The 21377-nt window shown below is 38.8% G+C and overlaps 1 protein-coding gene across 3 annotated transcripts in view; it reads left to right on the top strand.

The window, feature by feature from the left end:
* Positions 1–21377, top strand: part of ATG7 (autophagy related 7) — a 320442-nt gene that overhangs the window by 186164 nt on the left and 112901 nt on the right. The window lies entirely within an intron of this gene.

The following is a 21377-nucleotide window of genomic DNA, read 5'->3' as shown; positions in this document are numbered from 1 at the left end:
TGGCAACTAGAATAAGCAACACATAGAAAACTGTAGCTGTTAGTGTTCTATTTGTTTTTGGTTTTTGAACCTTAATCCTTGGATACTTAAAATTGATTTACAAATAAAGTTCTATGACCAAAAAGGGAAAGAAAAAAGTATACACATATTGTATAAAGGTAGTGTTTTGATTTACATATTTAATTTACAGTGCATTTGTAAATGTTCAGCAATAAAAATACAAAATTTTATATCCTATATAGAAAGATCCTTACTTACCTACTTTAGCAATGCAATGAAAAATGCCCAATTCTCATCTTAGGCTGTTTTGATGCATCAACATTGAAATTACAAGAGTCAACCAGATACTTATATGTGATAGTATCATTTTATACATTGTTTATAAAATAATGTATTTATACAGATACTGGGTTTTTTGGTGTTTTTTTATTTTTATTAATTTTAATGAAGTGACATCAATAAATCAGGGTACATATGTTCAATGAAAACATGTCCAGGTTATCTTGTCATTCAATTATGTTGCATACCCATCACCCAAAGTCAGATTGTCCTCCGTCACCTTCTATCTAGTTTTCATTGTACCCCTCCCCCTCCGCTTTCCTCTCTTTCTCCCTCTCCCCCCCATAACCACCACACTCTTGTCCATGTCTCTTAGTCTCGTTTTTTTGTCCCACCTACGTATGGAATAATTTCTTATGGCTGAGTAGTATTCCATAGTGTGTATGTGCCACATCTTCTTTATCCAGTCGCCTATTGAAGGGCTTTTTGGTTGTTTCCATGTCTTGGCCACTGTGAACAATGCAATGAACATGGGGCTGCATGTGTCTTTACGTATCAATGTCTCTGAGTTTTGGGGGTATATACCCAGTAGAGGGATTGCTGGGTCATAAGGTAGTTCTATTTGCAGTTTTTTAAGGAACCACCATACTTTCTTCCATAATGGTTGTACTACTTTACATTCCCACCAACAGTGAATGAGGGTTCCTTTTTCTCCACAGCCTCTCCAACATTTGTTATTACCTGTCTTGTTAATAGTAGCTAATCTAACAGGGGTGAGGTGGTATCTCATTGCAGTTTTGATTTGCATTTCTCTAATAACTAATGAAGATGAGCATCCTTTCATATATCTGTTGGCCATTTGTATTTCTTCCTGGGAGAAGTGTCCATTCATGTCCTCTTCCCATTTTTTTATTGGATTGTTTGTTTGTTTGTTGTTGAGTTTTATGAGTTCTTTGTATATTTTGGATATTAGGCTCTTATCTGAGCTGTTGTTTGAAAATATCACCTCCCATTTAGTTGGCTGTTTACTTATTTTGTTGTCAGTTTCTCTTGCTGAGCAAAAACTTCTTAGTCTGATATAGTCCCATTCATTTATCTTTGCCTTCTTTTCCCTTGCCTTTGGAGTCAAATTCATAAAATGTACTTTATTGTTTCAGGTCTTATATTTAGGTCTTTGATCCAGTTTGAATTAATTTTAGTACAAGGGGACAAACTGTAGTCGAGATTCATTCTTTTGCATGTAGCTTTCCAGTTTTCCCAGCACCATTTATTGAAGAGGCTTTCTTTTCTCCATTGTGTGTTGTTGGCCACTTTATCAAAAATTATTTGACCATATATATGTGGACTTTATTTCTGGACTTTCTATTCTGTTCCATTGGTCTGAGTGTCTATTTTTCTGCCAGTACCATGCTGTGTTGATTGTCGTGGCCCTATAATATAGTTTGAAGTCAGGTATTGTAATGCCCCAGCTTCATTCTTTTTCCTTAGGATTGCTTTGGCTATTTGGGGTTTTTTATAGTTCCATATAAATCTGATGATTTTTTGTTCCATTTCTTTTAAAAATGTCATTGGAATTTTGATGGGAACTGCATTAAATTTGTATATTGCTTTGGGTAATATGGCCATTTTGATTATATTTATTCTTCCTATCCAAGAACAAGGAATATTTTTCCATCTCATTGTATCTTTTTTGATTTCCCTTAACAATGCTTTGTAGTTTTCATTATATAGATCCTTTACATTGTTTGTTATGTTCTTAGGTATTTTATTTTTTTGTTGCAATCATGAAGGGGATTATTTTTTTAGTTCGTTCTCTAATGTTTCATTGTTGGCATATAGAAAGGCTATGGACTTTTGTATATTAATTTTGAATCCTGCGACCTTAGTATATTGGCTTATTGTTTCTAGTAGTCTTTTTGTAGATTCTTTGGGTTTTTCGATGTATAGGATTATATCATCTGCAAAAAGTGATACCTTTACTTCTTCTTTTCCAATATGAATGCCTTTTATTTTTTTATATTGTCTGATTTTTCTGGCTGGAACCTCTAATACCACATTGAATAAGAGTGGAGAGAGTGGAAAACCCTGTCTTGTTCCTGATTTAAGGGGGAAAGCCTTCAGTTTTGTGCCATTTAATATGATGTTAGCTGATGGTTTATCATATATGGCCTTGATCATGTTGAGATATTTTCCTTCTAGACCCATTTTGTTGAGTGTCTTAAACATAAAGTTGTGTTGTATTTTATCAAATGCCTTTTCTGCATCTATTGATAAAATCATGTGGTTTTTGTTCTTTGTTTTGTTGATATGGTGTATTATATTAACCGTTTTACATATGTGGAACCATCCTTGAGATTCTGGGATGAATCCCACTTGATTATGATGTATTATTTTTTTAATATGTTGTTGTATTCGATTTGCTAGTATTTTAGCATCTGTATTCATTAGAGATATTGGTCCATAGTTTTCTTTTTTTGTTCCATCCTTGCCAGGTTTCAGTATGAGGGTTATATTAGCCTCATAAAATGTGTTTGGAAGTATTGCTTCTTCTTCAATTTTTTGGAAGACTTTCAGTAGAATAGGAACCAAGTCTTCTTTGAATGTTTGATAGAATTCACTAGTATAACCGTCTGGGCCTGAACTTTTATTTTGGGGGAGGTTTTTAATAGTTTTTTCTATTTCTTCCCTGCTAATTTGTCTGTTTAGGCTTTCTGCTTCTTCATGATTCAGTCTAGGAAAGTTATATTGTTCTAGGAATTTATCCATTTCTTCTAGATTATTGAATTTAGTGGCAAATTGTTTTTCGTAGTATTCTCCAATAATTCTTTGTATATCTATGATATCTGTGGTGATTTCTCCTCTTTCATTTTGGATTTTGTTTATATGAGTTCTTTCTCTTTTTTCTTTGGTGAGTCTTGCCAAGGGTTTGTCAATTTTGTTGATCTTTTCAAAGAACCAGCTCCTTGTTCTATTAATTCTATAGTTTTTCTGTTCTCTATTTCATTTATTTCTGCTCTGATTTTTATTATCTCCTTTCTTCGGCTGGTTTTGGGTTGTCTTTGTTCTTCTTTTTCTAGTTCCTTAAGGTGTGAAGTTAAGTGGTTCACTTGGGCTCTCTCTTGTTTGTTCATATATGCCTGAAGTGATATGAACTTCCCTCTTATCACCGCTTTTGCTGCATCCCATAGATTCTGATATGTCGTATTATCATTTTCATTTGTCTGTATATATCTTTTGATCTGTGCACTTATTTCTTCTTTGACCCATTCATTTTTTAAAAGTATGTTGTTTAGTTTCCACATTTTTGTGGGATTTTTTTCCTCTTTTTTGCAGTTGAATTCTAGTTTCAAGGCTTTATGATCAGAAAATATGCTTGGTACAATTTCAATTTTTTGAATTTGCTGATGTTATCTTTGTGGCCCAACATATGGTCAATTCTTGAGAATGTTCCATGTACACTAGAGAAAAATGTATACTCTGTCGCTTTGGGATGAAGTGTCCTATAGATGTCTATCATATCCAGGTGCTCTAGTGTTTCGTTTAAGGCCAATATATCTTTATTGATTCTCTGTTTGGATGACCGATCTAGAGCTGTCAGCGGTGTATGGAGGTCTCCAAGTATGATTGTATTTTTGTCAGTTTTTGTTTTTAGGTCAATAAGTCTTATATATTTTGGTGCTCCTTGGTTTGGTGCATATTTATTAAGGATTGTTATGTTTTCTTGATTCAGTGTCCCCTTAATCATTATGAAATGACCATTTTTGTCTCTGAGTACTTTTGCTGTCTTGTAGTCAGCATTATCAGATATGAGTATTGCTACACCTGCTTTTTTTTGGATGTTATTTGCTTGGAGTATTGTTTTCCAGCCTTTCACTTTGAATTTGTTTTTATCCTTGTTGCTTAGATGTGTTTCTTGTAGGCAGCATACTGTTGGATGTTCTTTTTTAATTCATTCTACTACTTTGTGTCTTTTTATTGGTGAGTTTAATCCATTTACATTTAGTGTAATTATTGACACTTGTGGGTTCCCTATTGCCATTTTATAAATTGCTTTCTGTTAGTTTTATATCTTGTTTGATTCTTCTCTTTTGTTTTTCTATCCTTTGTTTTTGTTTGGTTGTATTCCATTCTTCTTTCCTCTGTTACTATCTTTTTTAAGTCATGTGCTTCTGTGGTGTTTTTTCAAAGGTGGTTACCATTAAGTAATGAAAAGGGTTCCTACCCTGTTCCACTGTAGTACACTATCTTGTGAGTACTTCTGTACTCCATCGTCCTTTGCTACTGTTAACCTACATCCTCCCCCCTCCCCTGTATTTTTGTTGTTGTCACAGCTTAAATTTGGTTTTGTTGTGTTCTTGGTGGAGCTTTTACTTGTGGTTTTGTTTTGTTCTTTGTATCTGGTTGGAAAACCCCCTTTAGTATTTCCTGGAGTGGGGGTTTTCGAATGATAAATTCCCTCATCTTTTCTGTATCTGTGAATGTTTTTATTTCTCCTTTGTATTTGAAAGATAGCTTTGATGGGTATAGTATTCTTGGCTGAAAGTTCCTCTCTTTCAGGACTTTAAATATTGGAGTCCACTCTCTTCTATGTTGTAGAGTTTCTGTTGAGAAATCCGATAATAATCTAATAGACCTTCCTTTATATGTTGTATTCTTCTTTTCCCTGGCTGCCTTGAGAATTTTTTCTTTGCCGTTGGTTTGTGCCAATTTCATTATGATGTGCCTTGGAGTAGGTTTGTTGGGGTTAAGAAAACTCGGTGTTCTGTTTGCTTCTTGAATTTGAGGCTTTAGTTCTTTCCACTTGCTTGGGAAGTTCTCATCTATTATTTGTTTGAATATGTTCTCCATTCCATTTTCTCTCGCTTCTCCCTCTGTTATACCTATTATTCTTATGTTAGTCTTTTTGATGGAATCAGACAATTCCTGTAGGGCTTTCTCATTTTTTTAAATTTTTGAGTCTCTTCTTCTCTCTGTTGTGCCTCAAGTTGCTTGTCTTCTATTTCACTAATCCTACCTTCTATCTGGCCTGTTCTATTAGGTAAGCTTGTTATCTCGTTTTTCAGTTCATGAATTGAGTTTTTCATCTGTTTGATTTGTTTTTATAGTTTCAATTTCCTTGGTAATATATTCTTTGTGTTCGCTGAGTTGTTTTCTGAGCTCCCTAAATGGCCTGTCTGTGTTTTCTTGTATATCTCTGAGTATTTTTAGGATTTCTATTTTAAATTCTCTGTCAGTTAGCTCCAAGGTTTTCAATATATTAAATTTTTTCTCCATATATTTTTCCTCATCTATCTGTGCTACCTCTCTGTCTTTTGTATCCATGATATTCGTTTTTTTTCTTCCTTAATGGCATCTGGGGGTGGTTTTGTTGATAGTACTAATGAGAATTAATAAAGGATAAAAAAAATTATTATTTCCCTTTTTTTCCCTCTCTTCTCCTTTCCCCTCCTTCTTGAGAAAAAATTGTGATGACCTGTGAATTATATTGTGCTAAATAGAACAAAAACTACCTATAATGGAGGGCCTGAGTTGGGGAGAAGTGATAAAGGAGCAAAAGAAGGGGGTATAGACCTACAAAATGCAAAAAAGGAAAAAGTTTGGGTCAAGAATAAAATGATTTTCTTGTTTTTTATGATTTGCTTTTAAGTGATAGTTGACTAAGAGATATAATGAGAGGGATAAGAGGGAAACAAGAAAAAGGGGAAAAAAATTTAAAATTACTATTGTATTTAGTGGAGTAAAAACTAGATAAAATGGAGAGCCTGCATTGGGAGCACTGCTAATGAGTTAAAAGAGCGAAGTAAAAAACACCCAAAGTGCCACAAAAAAAAATTTGAGTCCCAAATAAAATAATTTGTTCGTGATTGAGGATTGAATGAGAGAAAAAGTAAAAGGAGAAAAGAAGAAACTAATATAGAGGGAGAAAAAAAGAAAGAGGAAATAATGAAAAGAAGAAAAAAGAACAGAGAGAGAGAGAGAGAGAGAGAGATAGTTAAGGGTTTTGGAGTGCAGCCCTCATAGAGAGGAAGAAGAAAGGAAAGAAAATGGGAGATGTAACACTTATGGGTAGTATAGTTCAAGAAGAGGAAAGAGTAAGACCAGCAGAGAATTAAACGACCAAAGTGGAAGAAGAAGAAAATAATCAAGACAAGAAGATGAAAGGAACAAACGAACAAATAAAATAAAATGGAAAGGGTTATATAAAGTCTGTGGATTTTTCTTGATTTTGAGAGGTTATCTTCTTGCTTTTTCTTTTCTCTCCCTCTTCCTGGTCAGTGACCCTGTACCCCAGGTTCTGCCCCTGTGGCACGCTTAGGTAGAGGTTTGCAGTTGATAAGTCTCTGTGACAATGTCATATATTAGGCTTCAGTCTCATTGGCAGTCGAGGCTGATTAGCATTTGCAGGCTCTGACAATGAGAGAGTCCATTTTCCCGGAGCCTCTCTCCTTGTCTTTCCTTCCTGAATTAGCAGCCTGATGATCCAGCTATGGGATTGCTGCTGCCTCTGCCTGGAGAGTAAGAGGCTCAAAGAGCTGGCGAGTCCCCACTCTATCCCCACTCAGTGCAGGGCTCTGGGTAAGGCTCAATCAGAGCCACTAGCATAATCAGGCGGCGCTGGGAGCCAATTGTTTTCAAAGTGCCTTTCTATGTGCCTCTAGGCATGTCCAGAATGCCTCAGCGCTCTGTGGGACCACTTTCCCCGGGCTTTTGGCACTTTGTAACCTGTTTTGGCTGGGTAAAAGATGCTGTAGTCGCTGTTTGCAAAGCAGGAGGACTTATAAGATGCCAAATCCTCTTTTTAACATATATCCCTGAGTATGTAAGCTCTGCCAATCAGAAGTTGCCCCCACCCCTACGTGCATAGCATAGCAAGAGGCACTAAAAAATATCATGCCTCTTGTCTTAGATCGCTGAACTGAGAGAGATCTTGTCAGTTAGGTTTGCATAGGTCAGTTGGGAGGTGAGCAGACTGTGGGTTAAGCTAATCCTTCCAGGGTCTGTTAGCTTGTATGGCTGGGTGAGGCGCCCCACCCGCCCGGAGAAGTTCGAGCGTAGGGAATTTCACTTTTGCGCACTTCCCATGCGCTGCTCTTCAGGGCACAGGGGTGACACCGAGACTCCGGTCACAGCCCACACAAAGGCCTCTGACTCTGCCCCTCTGTCCGGGAACACGGGTGCCCACTCCCGGGGCACTAGGAGGAACCTCTTGCCCACTATCCACGCTCATGACCAGGATATCAGGGCAGCTGCCTCTCGCCCCAGGTGAGGCGCCCTGCCCACCCGGAGAAGTTCGAGCGTAGGGAATTCTGTGTTCACGCACTCCCCACACGCCTCTCTTCAGGGTGCAGGGGCGGCACCGAGACTCCGGTCACAGCCCACGCAAAGGCCTCTGACTCTGCTCCTCTGTCCAGGAACACGGGCGCCCACTCCTGAGGCGTTAGGAGGAACCTCTCACACACTATTCACACTCGCCGACCTGAGTATCGGGGCGGTCGCCACTTGTCCTGGGTGAGGCACCCTGCCCGCCCGGAGAAGTTCAAGCATAGGGAATTTCGCTTTCACACACTCCCCACGTGCCGCTCTTCAGGGTGCAGGGGCGGCACCGAGACTCTGATTACAGCCCACACAAAGGCCTCTGACTCTGCCCCTCTGTCCGGGAACACAGGTGCCCACTCCTGGGGCACTAGGGGGAACCTCTCTCACTCTGTCTGCGCTCACCGACCAGGATATCGGGACTAACGGCTGTTGCACTTGCCTTTCTTTGTCTGTGTTTGACACGAGCATTAGCTTGTGTTTTCTAGTTGCCACAAGCACAGTTTTTCCTTGGCTTGGACGTTTGTGCCGCAGCCTGGCTCTATTCACCGACCCTTTGCTTGCCTTAGTTCCTACACTCTCAGTTCTTAGTGAAAGCAGCCCTTGTTTAGGTTAGTGAGGAAGGCGGAGTGTTCCTCTCTCCGTCCTATTTCCTTCGGGGTTGATTATATATTTATAGTCAATTTTTTGCTTGATCATACCTTCATGTTCAGTGTGGTACTTATAGACGTTCCAAGGATAGATTTTTCTCTCTCTGGTTGAAGAACTTGTTGAAATTTTGGGGAGATTTATCAGTATCACTCCTTACGGCGCCATTTCTCTGACATCACTCTACTGTTTGTTTGTTTTTAAAGAATTACTGGGCATCTTTTGAAAATTTGATAGTAAGGCACTGTGCTAGTGACTAAATACAAAAGTTAATGAGATGAGCTCATGGTCTAGTGTGAGAACAGACCATATATAGGGCACTCTAATACAATTGAAAATGTTTTAGTCATTTGTATATGAAGTGCTGAGAAAGCACTTACTTCTGCTGGGGGAGTAAGGATGTTAAGAAAAGCTTCACACAAAAGGAAGAAATATTCCAGTTAGGTTTGTTAAATTAATTAATTATTTTAATTAAGGTATAATTGACATATAACATTATATTTGTTTCAGGTGTTCAGTGTAATGATTTGCTATTCGTACATGTTGCAGAATGGTCACCACAATAAGTGTAGTTAACATTTATCACCAGTTAGTTTTAAAGGATAAGTAGGCAATCTTTAAAAATGAAAGTTGGATTTGGGCAGAGAAAGGTTAGGGAAGGTGGGGAGAGCATTCTAGGCTGAATAAAAGTTTCAGAGGCTGAGTCTTTAGTGTGTTACTCAGAATCATGAGCATGTATCTGGACCCAAAGTTACCTGAAGTCAGATAAGGTTTTGTTTTTGTTTTTTTATAATAACTTTATTGAGTTATACTGTATTTCCCCATGTATAAGATTCACCCTTTTAAGAAAAATTTGGAGTCTAAAACTGGATACATTTTATACAGTACTTGTAGATATTTTACTTGCATTTTCTACTTTTTCGTGCAGATGAGGAGTAGTATGCATTTTTTCTTTTTATTAATTTTAATTTATTGTGTTTACATGGATTCAAGTGTCCCACTGAATCTACCCTCACCCCCCATCCCTGTGTCCCTTTTTATACCCCCTTTGCCTCCCCCCCTACTCCCTCCCTCCTTCCCTCTAGGATTTTCTGTTCTGTTATCTATATCTCTGTGTTATGTATATAAATTTCATTAAACCCATCCCCTCATCCCCCTTTCGTCTGATTGCTATCCCTCTGATTCCTGTGATCCCGTCTCTGCCTCTATTCCATTCCTCTGTTCACTTTGTTCATGAGATTCCACATGTAAGTGAGACTATATGATATTTTTCTTCCTCTGCCTGGCTTATTTCACTTAGCATAATAGTTTCCAGGTCCATCCATGCTGTCACAAAAGGTAAGATTTCCTTCTTTCTCATGGCCATGTAGTATTCCATTATGTATATGTACCACAGCTTTTTAATCCATTCGTCCATTGACAGACACTTAGGCTGTTTCCAGATCTTGGCTATTGTAAACAATGCTGCAATAACCATGGGGGTGCATATCTTCTTTTGAATCAGCGATTTGGTATTCTTAGGATATATTCCTAAAAGTGGGATAGTGGGGTCAAAAGGCAGTTCCATTTTTAATTTTTTGAGGAAAATGCCATACAGTTCTCCACAGTGACTGCACAAGTGTGCATTCCCACCAGCAGTGCAGGAGGGTTGCCTTTTCTCCACACCCTCGCCAGAACTTATTTGTGTTGTTTTGTTATTGAGTGCCATTCTGACAGGTGTGAGGTGGTATCTCATTGTGGTTTTAATTTGCATTTCTCTGATGATTAGTGACATTGAACATTTTTTCATATGCCTATTGGCCATTTGTCCTCTTTGGAGAAGTGTCTATTCAGTTCTTTTACCCATATTTTAATTGGATTGTTTACCTTCCTGGTGTTGAGTTTTAGAAGTTCTGTATAAATTTTAGTTATTAACCCCTTATCAGACATATTGGCGAATATGTTCTCCCATTGTGTGGGTTGTCTTTTTATTTTGTTCATGGTGTCTTTTGCTGTGTAAAAGCTTTTTAGTTTAATATAGTACCATTTGTTCATCCTGTCCTTTATTTCACTTGCCCATGAAGATAAATCAGCAAAAATATTGCTACGAGAGATATCAGAGAGTTTACTGCCTATGTTTTCTTCCAAGATGATTATGGTTCACAACTTACATTTAAATCTTTTATCCATATTGAGTTTATTTTTGTGAATGGTATAAGTTGGTGGTCTGGTTTCATTTTTTGCACATACCTGTCCAATTTTCCCAACACCGTTTATTAAAGAGACTGTCTTTACTCCATCATATGCTCTTACTTCCTTTGTCAAATATCAATTGACCATAAAGGTGTGGGTTTATTTCTGGGTTTTCTGTTCTGTTCCATTGATTTGTATGCCTGTTCTTATGCCAGTACCAAGCTGTTTTGAGTACAATGGCCTTGTAGTATAACTTATATAAGGAAGTGTGGTACTTCCCACTTTATTCTTCTTTTTCAAGATTGCTGAGGCTATTCGTGTTCTAGTTGGTTCCAGATAGATCAGGGGTCGGGAACTTTTTTGGCTGAAAGAGCCATGAATGCCACATATTTTAAAATGTAATTCTGTGAGAGACATACAACGACTCGTTTACATTATGCATTATCCAATAAAAATTTGGTGTTGTCCCAGAAGACAGCTGTGATTGGCTCCAGCCATCCGCAACCATGAACATGAGCGGTAGGAAATGAATGGATTGTAATACATGAGAATGTTTTATATTTTTAACGTTATTATTATTTTTATTAGAGATTTTTCTACAAGCCAGATGCAGCCATTAAAAGAGCCACATCTGGCTTGCGAGCCATAGGTTCCCAGCCCGATAATAGATTTTTGGAATATTTGTTCTATATCTTTGAAGTATGCCATTGGTATTTCAATAGGAATTGCATTGAATTTATAGATTGCTTTGGGTAATATAGACATTTTAATGATGTTTATTCTTCCTATCCATGAATGTGGTATCCACTTGTTTGTGTCTTCCTTGATTTCTTTTATCAATGTTTCATAATTTTCTGAGTACAAGTATTTTACCTCCTTGGTTAAATTTACTTCTAAGTACTTTATTTTTTATTTTTTGTAATAGTAAAGGGGATTGTTTTTTTAATTTCTCTTTCAGACAGTTATTGTTGGCATATAAAAATACCACTGATTTCTGAATATTAATTTTATATCCTGCCACCTTGCTGAATTCATTTATCAGGTCTAGTAGGTTTTTTACTGAGACTGTAGGGTTTTCTTTTTTTTCTTTTTCTTTTTTTTTTTACAGATACAGAGAGAGAGTCAGAGAGAGGGATAGATGGCGACAGACAGACAGGAATGGAGAGAGATGAGAAGCATCAATCATCAGTATTTTGTTGCAACACCTTAGTTGTTCATTGATTGCTTTCTCATATGTGCCTTGACCATGGGCCTTCAGCAGATGGAGTAACCCCTTGCTGAAGCCAGCGACCTTGGGTCCAAGCTGGTGAGCTTTGCTCAAACCAGATGAGCCCGTGCTCAAGCTGACCACCTCGGGGTCTCGAACCTGGGTCCTCCACATCCCAGTCCGATGCTCTATCCATTGCGCCACCGCCTGGTCAAGCTTTAGGGTTTTCTATGTACAGTATCACGTCATCAGCAAATATTGATAGTTTTACTTCTTCTTTTCCAATTTAGATTCCTTTTATTTCTTCTTCTTGACTTATTGCTATAGCTAGAACTTCCAGAACTATGTTGAATAAGAATGGTGAAAGAGGGCATCCTTGCCTTGTTCCTGATCTTAAGGGGATTGCTTTTAATTTTTGCTCATTGAGTATGATGTTGGCTGTGGTTTGTCATAGATGGCCTTTATCATGTTGAGGTATGTTCTCTGTATTCTCACTCTGATGAGGGTTTTGATCATAAATGGGTGCTGGATTTTATCAAATGCTTTTTCTGCATCTATTGATACTATCATGTGGTTTTTATCCTTCCTTTTGTTTATGTGATGAATCACATTGATTGATTTGCAAATATTGTACTAGCCTTGCCTCCCTAGAATAAATCCCATTTGATCGTGATGTATAATTTTTTTTCATGTATTGCTGGATCCGGCTTGCTAATATTTTGTTGAGAATTTTAGCATCTCTAAGTTCATCAGGGATATTGGCCAATAGTTTTCTTTCTTTGTAGTGTCTTTATCTAGTTTTGGAATGAGGATTATGCTTGCCTAGTAAAAGGAGCTTGGAAGTTTTTCCTCCTTTTGAATTTTTTCAAATAGCTTGAGAAGGATAGATGTTTATTCTTTGAATATTTGATAAAATTCATTGTGAAGCCATCTGGTTCAGGACTTCTGTTTACTGGGAGTTTTTTGATTACTGTGTCAATTTCATTTGTTGTAATTGCTCTGTTTAGGTTTTCTGATTCTTCTAGATTGAGTTTTGGAAGATTATATGTTTCTAGTAATTTATCCATCTCGCCTAGGTTCTCCAATTTTTTGGCATACATATCTTTATAATATTTTCTTACAATCCTATGTATTTCTGCAGTGTCAGTTGTTACCTTTACACTTTCATTTCCAATTTTATTTATTTGAGTCTTCTCTCTTTGTTTCTTTATGAGTCTGATTATAGGTTCATCAATCTTGTTTACCTTTTCAAAGAACCAGCTCTTGGTTTCATTGATCTTCTGTATTGCTTTTTAGCCTCTATGTCATTTATTTCCACTCTGGTCTTTATTATTTCCTTTCTTCTACTTTTTCTGGGCTTTATTTGTTCTTCTTTTCCTAGTTCTCTTAGATGCAGGGTTATGTTATTTACTTGAGCTTTTTCTTCTTCAGCTATCGCTGTAATGCTATGAACTTCCCTCTCAGGGTTTTCTATGTACAGTATCACGTCATCAGCAAATATTGATAGTTTTACTTCTTCTTTTCCAATTTAGATTCCTTTTATTTCTTCTTCTTGTCTTACCGCTGTAGCTAGAACTTCCAGAACTATGTTGAATAAGAGTGGTGAAAGAGGGCATCCTTGCCTTGTTCCTGATCTTAAGGGGATTGCTTTTAATTTTTGCTCATTGAGTATGATGTTGGCTGTGGTTTGTCATAGATGGCCTTTATCATGCTTTTACTGCATCTCATAAATTTTTAGTTGTTTTATGTTCATTTTCATTTGTTTCAAGGAAATTTTTTATTTCTTCCTTGATCTCGTTGTTAACCCATTTGTTATTTAATAACATGCTATTTAACCTCCAAGTGTTCACCTGTTTTTTAGTTTTTCTATTGTAATTGATTTCTAGTTTCATGCCATTGTGATCAGAGAAGATGCTTAATATGATTTCAATTTTCTTAAATTTATTGAGACTCGTTTTGTGTCCTAACATGTAGTCTATCCTAGAGAATGTACATGAGCACTTGAAAAGAATGTATATTCTGCTTTGGTTTGAAAGGTTCTGAAGATATCTATTAAATCCATTGATCTAGTGTGTGATTTAAGGCTAATATTTCTTTGTTAATTTTTTTTTTCTGGAGGATCTATCCATTGATGTTAGTGGGGTATTGAAATCCCCTACTATTATAGTATTACTGTTGATCTCGCCCTTTATGGTCATCAAAATCTGCTTTATATATTTAAGTGTTCCTATATAAGGCGCATGGATATTTACTATGGTTACATCGTCCTGTTGGATTGCTCCCTTTATCATTATGTAGTGACTTTCGCTATCCCTTACTATAGCCTTTGTTTTAAAGTCTATTTTGTCAGATGTAAGTATTGCTACCCCAGCTCTTTTTTCATTTCCATTTGCATGAAATACTTTTTTCCATCCCTTCACTTTCAGTCTATGGGTATCTTTTTTTCTGAGGTGGGTCTCTTATAGACAGCATATGTATGGGTTCTGTTTTCTTATCCATGCAGCTACCCTATGTCTTTTGATTGGAGCATTTAATCCATTTACATTTAAGGTTACTATTGATGTGTAGTTGTTTATTGCCATTTTATTCTTTAAGTCGACAATCCTCTTTTTCTCGATTTTTTTTTCCTTTGCTCTTTTTATAGCAGACCCCTTAACATTTCTTGCAGTATTGGTTTGGTTGTAATAAATTCTTTGAGGTTTTCTTGTCTGGGAAGCTTTATAGTTCTTCAGGGTTTTTTTTATTTTTATAAATAAATTTTTATTTTAATGGGGTGACATCAATAAATCAGGGTACATATATTCAAAGAAAACATGTCCAGGTTATCTTGTCATTTAATTCTGTTGCGTTCTCCTTCAATTTTAAATGATAGCCTTGCTGGATAAAGAAGTCTTGGTTGTAGGTTCTTGCTTTACATCATTTTGAATATTTTCTGCCAATCCCTTCTGGCCTTAACTGTATTTCTGTTGAGAAGTTGGATGTCATCCTTTTGGGGGCTCCTCTGTAGTTAATTAACTGCTTTTCTCTTGCAGCTTTTAGTATTCTTTCTTTGTCTCTTACCTTTGGCACTTTAATTATGACATATCTTGGTGTAGGCCTCCTTATGTTCCTCTTTAATGGGACTCTCTGTGCTTCTTGAACTTGTGTGACTTTTTCCTTCATCAATTTAGGGAAACTTTCAGCTATGATTTCTTCAAACAAATTTTCTATCCCTTGTTTGTTCTCTCCTTCAGGAACCCCTATGATGCAGATGTTGTTTCTCTTCATGTTGTCACAGAGCTCTTTTAGAGTTTCCTCAGACTTTTTGAGCCTCTTTTCTTTTTGCTGCTCTGCTTCCATGCTTTCGTTAATCTTGTCCTCTAAATCACTGATTCTATCCTCTTCATCCAGCTTATTAATTCCTTCTACTTCAATCTTCATTTCTGATATTGTATTTGTCTTTTCTGACTGGTTCTTTTTTATGATTTCAGTGTCCTTTTTGATGCTTATTATCTTTTTATTTAGGTGCTCATTATGTCCATCTATTGTTGCTCTAAGATCCTTGAGCATCCTAAAAATCATTGTTTTAAACTGCATCTGGTAGTTTGGTTACTTCCATTTCATTCAGTTCTTTTTCTGGGGATTTCTCTTGTTGTTTTATTTGGGTTGCAGTTCTCTGTCTACCCATTTTTTTCTGTGTATTAGGTAGCACTATCTGACTTTGACATTTTTGTGGTGTCTTTATGAAGAAGATGGGCTTAGTGGTACTGTCTTCCAGGCCACTTGTTTTTCTTGTTCTAGGAATGCTTCTTGAGGGTACTATTTTCCCTTTTGTTGTATATGAGTATTAGATGCAGTTTGTCCTTTTGTGGGTATGGTTATCCCTTCAGGTTTGCTGGCTGTAAGGGTCAACCTTGATCATGCGTATTACACACTGTGCAATGTCTGTCCTTTTGGACATATTTATTCTCCGCAGTGTCTGATGCCTGCTACACTCCAGCTTTGGGTGTGCTGCTTGTGTAAGTAGTTGATTCTAGGGTTGGTGCTGTCTGCCACCCACTACCAGTAGTGTTGGCTCTAGATATTCTTGGGTTGGCGTCAGCTGTTGTTTGTAACCTATTGTGGGCTACCAATCTGCAGCTACTGCTCTTTTTGCTGTTTGTGTCTACGTTTTCTGTGCTTGGGTACTGTGGGAGGGATCAACCTGTGTATAAGGATCAGCTTCCTCATGCTTAGAAATGACAACAGCTCTGTAAAAGCCCCAAGTTCTGTAAGATTTGTCTCCACTTTCAGCTGGCTCCTCCTCCTCTTGCAGCCGCCTGATCTTTCCACAGAGTCTTCTGTAGTAAGACTGTAGTGTGGGCTCAGATTGGCTTCACCCAACCAACCCCTCTACAGGTTGCACGCATGGTGGATTAGGGCAGCTGAGGTTGTGAATACAACGTTTGTGGGACCCCATACTTCAGGGGTCTCTTGATCAGGAGCTCAGTATGGGGAATGTGGCCCCTACTTCAGAGCTTGATCCCTCAGCCACTGCTGTATACTCAAATTTTATTTCTCCCTAGCAAGGTGAGCAGCAGGTTCTTTCCAAGTGTGGCCAACATTCCCCTCTGCAGAAGTTCTTTTATCTGGTGAGACCTTGGTCTTAGAGAGGAAGACTGAGAGAGTCCTCTCCTGGGGCTGACTGTACCCCTCCCAAAAGTGGCTAAGCCCCTCAACCAGATCCAACAAGAGACTCACAGGGTCCAACATGTTAAATGTCTGTGCTCCAAGCTTCTCTCCCTTTCCCCTGTGGAATCTAGCCTAGAAGGACAGAATATCCAGTGCCCCAGCTGGCTGACTGTGAAACTCCACCCTATTCAATGCACATGAGCCGCTGTGCTAGTGCTGATCACAGAGAGTGGAACTCATCTCAGCTGGGCCAGGTGTGAGGAAGTTTTCCTTAGGATACCACTCTAGCAAGGGTTGTTAGGTCATGAACTGATACTTTCCACAGCTAGCCCCTGGTTGTACCAGACCTGAGCTTCCCTAGCAGAAACCCAGCACAGACCAGTGGGATACACTGCCCATGAATGGCCCTCAGCAATCTTCTTAGAGCTATAAGCAATTCAGAGTTTGTGGCTGCCTTTGCTCAGTCCAGGTGTACATGGAAATACCAAGCTGCACTCTTAGGCTGGCTTTTATCCACACTGGGTCTAGGACAGGCATGGCCAACATACAGCCTGTGGGCTGGATCCGACCCGCATAATGAGTTTATGCAGCCAGCGATTAAATTTTTAATATTCTCCGCTACTTTAAAATCTCATCTACTCAGGAGAGGAAGCGTCTTTGATTATTGGAAATTGAGATATTTAAGAAGATAGTGATACGTGGGAAAGAATTCCGCGTGTGACTAATCTAGGGTTAACTTCCGATAATTGGTCAAATGGATTCGCAATACTTCTTTATTTTTTAAAAAAATTCCATTATAAAGATTTACAACTTTTGTATTCATCGGTACTTGATATGAACTGTTTGACGTATAGCGGCGATATGAAACCCACATTCTTTTTTTTTTTTTTTTTTTTTTTTTTTCATTTTTCTGAAGCTGGAAACGGGGAGAGACAGTCAGACAGACTCCCGCATGCACCCGACCGGGATCCACCTGGCACGCCCACCAGGGGCGACGCTCTGCCCACCAGGGGGCGATAATCTGCCCATCCTGGGCGTCGCCATGTTGCGACCAGAGCCACTCTAGCGCCTGGGGCAGAGGCCACAGAGCCATCCCCAGCGCCCGGGCCATCTTTGCTCCAATGGAGCCTTGGCTGCGGGAGGGGAAGAGAGAGACAGAGAGGAAAGCGCGGCGGAGGGGTGGAGAAGCAAATGGGCGCTTCTCCTGTGTGCCCTGGCCGGGAATCGAACCCGGGTCCTCCGCACGCTAGGCCGACGCTCTACCGCTGAGCCAACCGGCCAGGGCGAAACCCACATTCTTTTAGGCGGAGTTTGCCAGTGCACACCAAGGTCAAACAATTCATTATTTTTGTGGTCAAGTGTGCTGAATCAAGTGGCACTGTAGCATAGACAATAGCTGCAGTTGATAACTGAAAACGTGTCCAGGCTGTTTGTAAAACAAAATAATTATTTTATTTGGAATATAACCCCTTCAAGCTCATTCTATTAATTAAATATTATTTTGATTGATTGTGATACAGTTTGCATATTTATACGGTATGTAATTATATTTTTATTAAAATAATACTGTATATTAAAATTTTTTCACTCTTATATTTATTCATAAACAAATTACATAATAAAATTTTGTTTATTTAAACAAATCATTTTTGTAGTTAACATTTTTTAATTTTAATATTTCATCAGCCCATGAAAAAAGTTTTCTTTCTAATCTGTCCTGGGGGCAAAAACTGTTGGCCATGCCTGGCCTAGGAGGTGTGCTCAAAGGCCCAAGATTCCCTAAGTCCGATCTCCTGCAATCTCTGTCTGCTGGCTGCTTATTGGGCTCAGCCACTGAAAAAACCTCTGCTAGAGTCTAGATCGGGGGTCAGGAACGTATGGCTCACGCGCCAGATGTGGCTCTTTTGATAACTGCATCTGACTCACAGACAAATCTTTAATAAAAAAAAAAAATAATGTTAAAAATATAAAACATTCTCACATATTACAATCCATTCATTTCTTACCGCTCATGTTCATGGTTGCGGGTGGCTGGAGCCAATCACAGCTGTCCTCCAGGACAACACCAAATTTTTATTGGATAATGCGTAATGTACACAGGTCATTGTGAGGTCAGGAGTAAACTTTCTCCTTTTATTCAAGTAGTCAGCTAGCTAATTGTAGAAACCCTTTTGATGAGGAAGATGGCTAAAAAGAAAAAAGATAAGGAGTATCGTACTTTTCAGCAGGAATGGACAGAGGAATTCGCCTTTGTGGAGAGAGCAGGTTCTGCAGTGTGTCTAATATGCAATGATAAAATTGCATTGCTGAAACGGTCAAATATAAAGCAGCACTTCGACACACGCCATACTACATTTGCATCAAAATATCCAGCGGGGGACAGCAGGAAGAAAGCATGTCAAGAGCTACTGTGCAGAGTGCAAGCTAGTCAGCAGTAACTCTGTGTTTAGATCCAACAAAGTGACTGGAATTCAGCTAGCTTTGTTGGTGCTTTAGCAATTGTGAGAAATGGAAAGCCATTCACAGATGGGGAGTATGCCAAAACATTCATGCTTGATGTTGCCAGTGAACTTTTTGATGACTTTTTTGATAAAGACAAGATAATCAAATGAATAAAAGACATGTTTTTGTTGGCAAGAACTGTTCACGATCGTACCATCATGATGGCAAATCAAATTGAGACAACACAAGTGAAGGACATAAATGCAGCACCATTCTTTTCTCTCGCTTTGGATGAGTCAACAGACGTAAACCATTTATCCCAGTTCAGCGTGATTGCAAGGTATGTTGTCGGTGACATGCTACGTGAGGGAAGTCTTGCTGTTTTGCCTGTAAAAGAGAAAACAAGAGGGGAGGATATATTCAAGTCTTTCACTGAGTTCGCTAAAGAAAATAATCTACCAATGGATAAACTTATTTCGGTGTGTACTGATGGTGCTCCGTGCATGGTGGGGAAACACAGAGAATTCATAGCGCTTCCTCGTGAACATGAAAAGAGACCCATCCTAAGTTTTCACTGCATCCTACATCAGGAGGCACTTTGTGCTCAGATGTGTGGCGAGCAGCTTGGTGAGGTAATGTCGCTGGTCATTCAGGTGGTCAACTTTATTGTTGCCTGAGCTTTAAATGATCGCCAGTTTAAAACACTGCTGGATGAAGTTGGGAATAATTATCCTGGTCTGGTTCTGCACAGCAATGTGCATTGGTTGTCAAGAGGGAAGGTGCTCAGCCATTTCGCAGCTTGTCTGAGTGAAATCTGGACTTTTCTTGAAATGAAAAACATCAAACATCCTGAGTTAGCTAACACTGAGTGGTTCCTGAAGTTCTACTGTCTCATGGACATGACTGAACATCTGAACCAGCTCAATGTGAAAATGCAAGGCATTGGAAATACAGTCTTATCCCTTCAACAGGCAGTGTTTGCATTTGAAAACAAGCTGGAACTCTTCATCGCGGACGTTGAAACAGGTCATTTACTACCCTTTGAAAAACTGGGAGAGTTTAAAGATGCATGCACAGCAAGTGACCCTGCTCAACATCTTGATCTCCAGCAGCAGGCAGACTTCACATCTAATCTCCTGCAGCCATTCAAAGTGCGCTTTGGAAAATTTCATGAGTGCACTTGTCTTTTTAAGTTCATCACTCATCCACACGAGTGTGCAGTGGACAACACCGACCTGAGTTACATCCCCGATGTCTCCGTCAGAGATTTTGAGCTACAAGCTGCTGATCTGAAGACCTCAGACATGTGGGTGAATAAGTTCAAGTCACTGAATGAAGATTTGGAAAGACTTGCACGACAGCAAGCAGAGTTGGCGAGCAAACAGAAGTGGGGAGAAATGAAAAAACTTCAACCTGCATACCAGCTTATTTTCAAAACTTGGATGTGCTTCCCGTCACATACCACACACTGCAGCGTGTGAGTATTGCTGTACTGACAATGTTTGGCTCTACGTATGCATGTGAGCAGTCTTTCTCACATCTAAAGAACGTTAAGACCAACCTGCGATCACGTTTAACGGATGGAAGTCTCAACGCCTGCATGAAGCTTAACCTCACCACGTATCAACCAGACTACAAAGCCATCAGCAAAACCATGCAGCACCAGAAGTCGCATTAATGGTAAGAAGTACTTTATTCATCATTGGTTAACGTTATTAAAAAGAATTCAGAGACTTATTGTACTTTAAAAGTGTTGGTCTTATATAAAATGCACACATTTACTTGTGTTAAACATACTGTATGGCGCTTACAGAATTACATTTTAAAATATGTGGCATTCATGGCTCTCTCAGCCAAAAAGATTCCTGACTTCTGGTCTAGATCCTGCAGAATTTCAGGGATTAGGAAGAGTGGTGGGTATGGCTCCGCCCCTCACCCCAGGTGTCAGTCTGTCCAGACTTTTTTCACATACCTTAGTAAGGTGTGACCCCAGGAGTCCGGTGGGTATAGCCTCTGTGACCCAGGTATGTGATCTGCCCCCTCTTCATTCAGTTTCAGCTGAGTCTCCCCTGAGGTGGAAGCACCAGTTGTAGACTCTGGAGAGTATGTGTGTGTTGGGGGAAGCTCTGGTCTCAACACCAGAAAACTGAGTCTCTGACACACCCCTCTGCTTCCTGGCCTCTCAGACCAAACCCGTCACCATGACTGGGGTAAGAGAGGAGGAGTTGTATGAATTTTATGATGAATAAAACTTGAGTTCAATAACTATATATAATACATTTTTTTCAACTTTCAGGCCCTAAAATTAAGGTGCATCTTATACATGAGGTAATATAGTAATTCACATACTATGAAATTTACCCATTTAAATTGTACAATTCAGTGGGGGTTTTTAGTATATTCACAGAGTTGTGCTACTATTACTACTAAGTTTAGAACATTTTCATCATACCCAAAAGTAACTCTGTGCCCATTAAACAGTCATTGCTCATACCCTCATCCTTTTAGGTCTGGCAACCACTACTCTACTTTCCATATTCTGGACATGTCATGTAAATGGGGTCTCACAATATGTGGCCTTCTGTATCTGGTGTCTTTAGCATGATGTTTTCAAGGTTCATCTATATGTGACAAGACAATTCCTTTTTTAACTAAAGGAAAATAA

The sequence above is a fragment of the Saccopteryx bilineata genome, chromosome 10, assembly GCF_036850765.1.
Source record: "Saccopteryx bilineata isolate mSacBil1 chromosome 10, mSacBil1_pri_phased_curated, whole genome shotgun sequence".
Lineage (NCBI taxonomy): Eukaryota > Metazoa > Chordata > Mammalia > Chiroptera > Emballonuridae > Saccopteryx > Saccopteryx bilineata.
The sequence above is the reverse complement of the archived record's forward strand: the minus strand, read 5'-3'. Positions and strand labels throughout refer to the sequence as shown.